This window comes from Chanodichthys erythropterus, chromosome 8 (assembly GCF_024489055.1).
Source record: "Chanodichthys erythropterus isolate Z2021 chromosome 8, ASM2448905v1, whole genome shotgun sequence".
In the NCBI taxonomy this organism is placed as follows: domain Eukaryota; kingdom Metazoa; phylum Chordata; class Actinopteri; order Cypriniformes; family Xenocyprididae; genus Chanodichthys; species Chanodichthys erythropterus.
Window position 1 is genome coordinate 25,700,008 of NC_090228.1, and position 6,717 is coordinate 25,706,724.

At 38.8% G+C, this 6,717-nt stretch overlaps 1 protein-coding gene across 1 annotated transcript in view; it reads right to left on the reverse strand.

Annotated features, from left to right (window-relative positions):
- ptprr (protein tyrosine phosphatase receptor type R) overlaps positions 1-2,431 on the reverse strand; it is a 58,376-nt gene extending 55,945 nt beyond the window's left edge. Inside the window, exon 1 of the mRNA XM_067392408.1 lies at positions 2,401-2,431. The gene's annotated coding sequence lies outside the window, so the exon portion shown is untranslated. The remainder of the gene's footprint in view (positions 1-2,400) is intronic.
- Positions 2,432-6,717: the final 4,286 nt, after the last annotated feature.

The window sequence follows — 6,717 nt, forward strand, 5'->3', positions numbered from 1 at the left end:
CATCAAAAAATATCTTAATTTGTGTCCCGAAGATAAACAATGGTCTTACAGGTTTAGGACGACATGAGTGAGAGTACTTAATGACAGAAATTTCATTTTTGGGTAAACTAACCCTTTGTAACTGTGGTTCTGTGACAGGTGGACAGCCACTAGAGGGCATAACTGAGTGGAATACCTTCATGACCCTATATAGAAGCTTGTGACTTTAATGATGTGTCTGGCAATAAATGCCTGCCTACAAATCAACAATCAACTTTCTTGAAAGTCTTCTCATGGACCCGAGTGACTGGAGACTCTGGCAGTCTTCAGCCAGTCGGACAACCACAGTTATATGCGTAATCAATATTCTGTTTCCTTGGCTTCAGACCACCAGAGGGCATTACTGAGTTGAAGATAATAAACCTTTCACAAGGGTCTGTGATGTGCATCACCCATATATTTATCATTCTGAACGTGCACAAAATTATTATCCCACCAAAAATTCAAGACATACATAAACAATAGCTTACATGTGGTTATTGAAATTTCATTAGAAAAATCTTAGTGCAAAGCAATTGAATGGTATCGGTTGATGACTTGTGTTTGGTTGCCCAGAACTGTTGTTGAGGTGTTTGGTGTGGAAGCCACATTAAGCTTATAGAACTGTGAAAACGTTGATGTGTCCGAAGAGCAGGGGTGAGCAACTCTTGCCGTTTTCCTACAGAGTTTACCTCCAACCCTGGAATCAAAAACGCCTGGAAAAATTGAACCAAAGTCTTTAGGATTACTGTAAAATTACAGGCAGCTGTGTTTGATTAGAGTTGGAGCTTAACCCTGCGGTGCAGTGGATCTCTAGGGCTGGAGTTGCCCAACTGCAGTAGAGTGACCTATTACTGTATCGAGCAGAGAGCTCATAATAAACTTGTTTTTTCCAATGAGCAAGTCTGTTCTTTGAGAAGGGAGAACGCTTGTATCGCTCAGCAAAAATTTTTTTTAAAAAAGTAAAGGAAAGCAAAATGCCCCCAACGCATCCTGAGGCCTGCTGCTTGAAACGGCGGAAACAAGACTGGTGCGTTAACATACTTGCTCAATAACTTTAATAAACCTTTGAGTCCTCAGGACTCCACTGGAAACCACAACATACTTGGCCAGCAAGAACAGCGGCTGGTTCGATATCTGAATGCGACTTAGAACTAACCAAATGATTGGAAATAGAGGAATTGTGTACAGGAGACCACATGCCAGTTGTGAGCCATCACATCCTGCCCTAGTGAACCTCGTTCCTTGCTCAGCTAAAACCATTTCAGACATTTCACTGACTGACTGTTCACAAATAGATTCACGTCTGCTGTCTCATATTCTAAATCAGCTGAACTGACTCTGGATGGAGTTGCCAGCCACTCTCCCAACAGATGAATGTTACGCAATGACACGTCGACTACACTGCCCAGAGGTATGTGCATTGATCTTAGAGAAAGTAGGTGGACATCTGCCCAAAGGCATAATTTGTGCACAGCCTGAAGGAGCTTCAAAGATCTTGTGCCAACCTGGTGGTTGATGTTGAAAATGACTGATTTAAAAAGTGTCTACTCTTGACAACACCTCTTTCAGTTCCAGGGAATTGAAATGCTGGGAACGGAGCTTTCTGGTAACAACTGCCGGAAGTGGTCCCATGGGAATGTCTTGTATGAGAAATTCCAAATAATGTGGCAAGGACTCCCACACTTTTGTTGATACCCTCAAATTTCTAGCAACTGTAAAACATTTTTCCATCTTAAAAATATATATAAATTATGACATGCCCTTGATGAAAAATGCAGAAAAGTTAGTTTGTGCGTTCGCAACCTCAAGGCTAGATTATTGTAATGCTTTACTGGGTGGTTGCCCTGTATGCTTAATAAACAAACTCCTGCTGGTCCAAAACGCAGCAGCTAGAGTTCTTACTAGAACCAGGAAGTATGACCATATTAGCCCTGATGAAACTTACCAATTCACAAAATTAACGGAATGCATAGCTGACATAAAAAAAATTGGATGACCAGTAATTTCCTACTACTAAATTCAGAAAAAAACTGATTCTAATTTTTGGACCAAAAACTTCTTCATGTAATAACCTAGAATACTAACACTTGATGGCTGCTCTGTCAAGTCTTCGTCGTCAGTTAGGAACCTGGGTGTGCTCTTTGATACCAATCTCTCATTTGAATGTCACGTTTCTAGCATCTGTAAAACCGCATTCTTCCATCTTAAAAATATATCTAAACTACGACATATGCTCTCAATGACAAATGCAGAACAGTTAGTTCATGCATTGATGACCTCAAGGCTAGATTACTGTAACGCTCCACTGGGTGGTGGTTGTTCTGCTTGCTTGATAAATAAACTACAGCTGGTACAAAACGCAGCAGCTAGAGTGCTTACCATAGTCACCGAGGTTACCATAGTCAGTCGGATCCAGTTCATATCCAGATCAGATGGTGGACCTGCACCTAGACACAAACACAACGCAGCCCTGAATGTCAGCAGAGGCAGTGTCTACCAGACACTCCCCTGTGAAGGCCTCACTGACATGACAGATCCTCAGCAGAGACCACAGGAACCAGACAGGTCCTCCGCACAGACCCTATTCAGCTCCATACCGCCATGATGAATCCTAAATCATGACACGGTGTTCGTTCGCTGGCCAGAGGAGAACTGCTTCCCCGACTGAGCCTGGTTTCTCCCAAGGTTTTTTTTCTCCATTCTGTCACCTGATGGAGTTTGGGTTCCTTGCCACTGTAGCCTCTAGCTTGCTTAGTTTGCAACACTTAATATTCAATAATATACTTTATCTGACTGTACTGGTGCTGTTGTATGAGAACTGAACTGAACTGGACAATGACATATTTTGCAGAACTGCTTTATAGATGAAATGAACTACAACTATATTTTTATTAGAGATCTCATTTTTGCAGAATATGTTAACGGCCTCTGTGATTTACGCTGGACGTCTCCCTTTAGCTGAACTTGCCATGAACTTGCACCTGCATAATGATAATAAGCTCTCCTTCAACATGTGATAAATGTTCCAAAACAAACCATGCCACTATTCGGGAGTAGCTAGAAGATTTGATAAAAACTGTGGATGAGCTAATTAAAAAGAGTTGGAAAGTACCCAACTGTATGTTGGGTTTGTTCTTATATCTCAGGTTTGTTGTCTCCATCAATAAAGTCTAAGCTTTGACATCTGGAACTCTGTGTCTTGAGTGATTTCTTGCGAAGATGAGAAGATCTTTTCCACGACCGTCATGTGTCTTCCCACCATTGAAAGGTGGCTAACCTGATCACTGACATTGCTGTGGACAGCATAGTAATCTAGCTGTAACAACATGAGGTACCTGGTCACCTGGGTTCACCTTGTTAAACTGAGCTCTGGTGTAATTGAAGCTGTCATTTAGCTGAATCCTCATAAAAGGAATGCTTTGAACTAGGATAAGCTGACACTTGGTGTGGTTGATCATAAAACCCAGCTTTGCGATATGACTCAAAATATGTTGCAAATTGTCTGCTAATTATCCTGTGTTCTCTGCCAATCATCCAAGTATAAAAGTGCATAAATTCCCTCATATTGCCGGGAAGCAAGAGCAGCCTGAACGACCTTTGTAATCAGCCTTGTAGCCAAAAACAGCTTGAAGAGTTCTGCTTTTGAAATGGAAACAAAGAAACTGTCAGTGATTGGAATGTGGTAATGCACATCTTTTAAAGGTGCCCTAGAACGCTTTTTCACAAGATGTAATATAAGTCTAAGGTGTCCCCTGAATGTGTCTGTGAAGTTTCAGCTTAAAATACCCCATAGATTGTTTATTATTCAATTTTTTAACTGCCTATTTTGGGGCATCATTAAATATGCGCCGATTCAACGCATGTCCCCTTTAAATGCTCGCTCCCCGTCCCCGGAGCTCGTGACTCTATAATACATTGCATAAACAAAATTCACACAGCTAATATAACCCTCAAAACGGATCTTTACAAAGTGTTCATCATGCAACATGTCTAATCACGTAATTATAGTATTTATTTGGATGTTTACATTTGATTCTGAATGAGTTTGATGGTGCTCTGTTGCTAATGGCTAATGCTACACTGTTGGAGAGATTTATAAAGAATTAAGTTGTGTTTATGAATTATACAGACTGCAAGTGTTTAATAATGAACATAACGACAGTCTTGTCTCCATGAATACAGTAAGAAACGATGGTAACTTTAACCACATTTAACAGTACATTAGGAACATGCTAACAAAACATTTAGAAAGACAGTTTACAAATATCACTAAATATATCATGATATCATGAATCATGTCAGTTATTATTGCTCCATCTGACATTTTTCGCTGTTGTCCTTGCTTGCTTACCTGCAAAAAGTCTGTGTGCAGCTCCAGACGTTAATAATGGCTTGTCTAATGCCTTGAACATGAGCTGGAATATGCAAATATTGGGGGCGTACATATTAATGACCCCGACTGTTGCGTCACAGTCGGTGTTATGTTGAGATTCGCCTGTTTTTCAGTGGTCTTTTGCACAAATCAAATTTACATAAGAAGGAGGAAACAATGGTGTTTGTGACTCGCTGTATGTCAATTCTATGTACAGAACTATAACTATGCCGAGGTAAATTCAATTTTCAATTCTAGGGCACCTTTAAATCTACCAGAAAAAATAGAAACCAGTCAGTCTTGTGGCTTGATTGTACGCTGGACATCTGCAATCTGCAGCAATCAAAAGAGCAGGTACTTCAATGTCCTGTTCAGATCTCTCAAATCTAAATTGAACCAAATCTGGAGCAAAACTTCAGGAACTTCTCTATTGCATCTTTTCTAAATAGGGTTTGATTGTCCATTGAAATCATTTTGGACTTGTTTTAACTGTAGAATGTATCCGAGTGTTTGAGGGTGGCTGGTGACAAAATTGTAAACTTTATGGCCGGTTTCACAGACAGGGTTTAGGCTAAGCCAGGATTAGGCTTTATTTCAATTAAGGTATTTAAGTAGCTTTTTTAAACATACCCTAGAAAAAAAACATTACTGGTGTGCATCTTGAGACAAAACAACGGCTCTTGACATTTTTTAAGATATGTCAGTGCAAGTTACTTTCAGTTAAAGCAGCTCAAACATGCATTTTAGTCTAGGACTATCTTAATCCTTGACTGTGAAACCGGAGGAAAATGTTTGAAAGTGCATTTAAAATGAACTGATTTGTCATAATTGAATGGCAATGAACAAATTACAAACTGTTCAAGCATATACAGGTGAGAGAGGGCTCTATGGGATCTTTTGGGTGGCAGGTCATGCATTCAAAAATTGCAGTGCAAGAGAAATATACCCCAACAGGACAAATAACTAGATGCCTTAATTGAAACAAAATGATTTCTCTAACTGACTTTCGAAGCAACTAGCCTGCTCTCCAAATTCTCTCTGAACAATTACCTGACCAGGAATCAGAATAAGTATCCCTGTAAGACTTAGTTAAAGGATTAGTCCACTTTTAAATAAACTTTTCCTGATAATTTACTTACCCCCATGTCATCCAAGATGTTCATGTCTTTCTTTCGTCAGTCGAAAAGAAATTAAGCTTTTTGAGGAAAACATTCCAGGATTATTCTCCATATAGTGGATTTCAATGGCTACCAACAGGCTGAAGGTCCAACTTACAGTTTCAGTGCAGCTTCAAAGGGCTTTAAACGATACCAGACGAGGAATAAGGGTCTTATCATGGTAGTTTTTCTGCAATGTTGACCATGTTAGGCCATTAGAGACTACAGGTGGAAAGATATATATATATATATATATATATATATATATATATTAAACATCCTCTGGTTTGTATCAGAGAAGGATTTGTTGTACTTGTACACTGTTCCTATCAAATAAACTCAAAAATAAAGATAAACTAAACCAGTTGCGTAATATTACATTGAAATGATACCAGTTTATACTTCAGATTTAACTTAAATTCATTGCCTTATCATGGGGTAAGTTAAAACACTGGCTCAATTTACCCCACAGCATTTGGCCCATTTTGCCCCATAGCTGCCATTTTAGGAAAAGCTAGCTAGCTTACCAATTCAGGCTAATATTTAGATAAATGACTTGCATGGTTTTATACGTTGCAAAATCACCAATATTCATCATAAATAGTTTTAGACCTGGACAAATTTGCTTTGATGAAACAGCCTTACATCTGTTATGCTACAATTTTACTTTGACAAACCATTAACAGTAAATATGCGACTTCCACTCCTCCCATGTGCTTCTCCTTTTCACAATCTGGCAGAAATGATGGGTGGTTCTAAAATATATGGTCACATGACAATAAAATGGTATGGTTGCCAAGATACAGGGGGTGGGTCAACTTACAATCTGGCTCATCTTACCCCACTCTCTGACTTTACATCACGTTATATAGGAACTTTAAACAGACACTGAAATAAAAAAAAAACTACACATTTATTTAGACACTTATTTAGACTGTCATTCAAGGCAGAAGACATTTATATTACAATAAAATAATTAAAATATGAAAATGATTACATTTAATAAAGAATAAAATAATTAAATTGTTACAAAACAAGAACAAATCACAACTTTTTAGAATTCACATGTTTATTCAGTTAAGAATACCATTTTCTACAAGACGTGTCGTTCGCACTGTACCTTTACTATGCGTTTTTTCCCTTCTTCCTGGGGCATTTGTCCTCTCG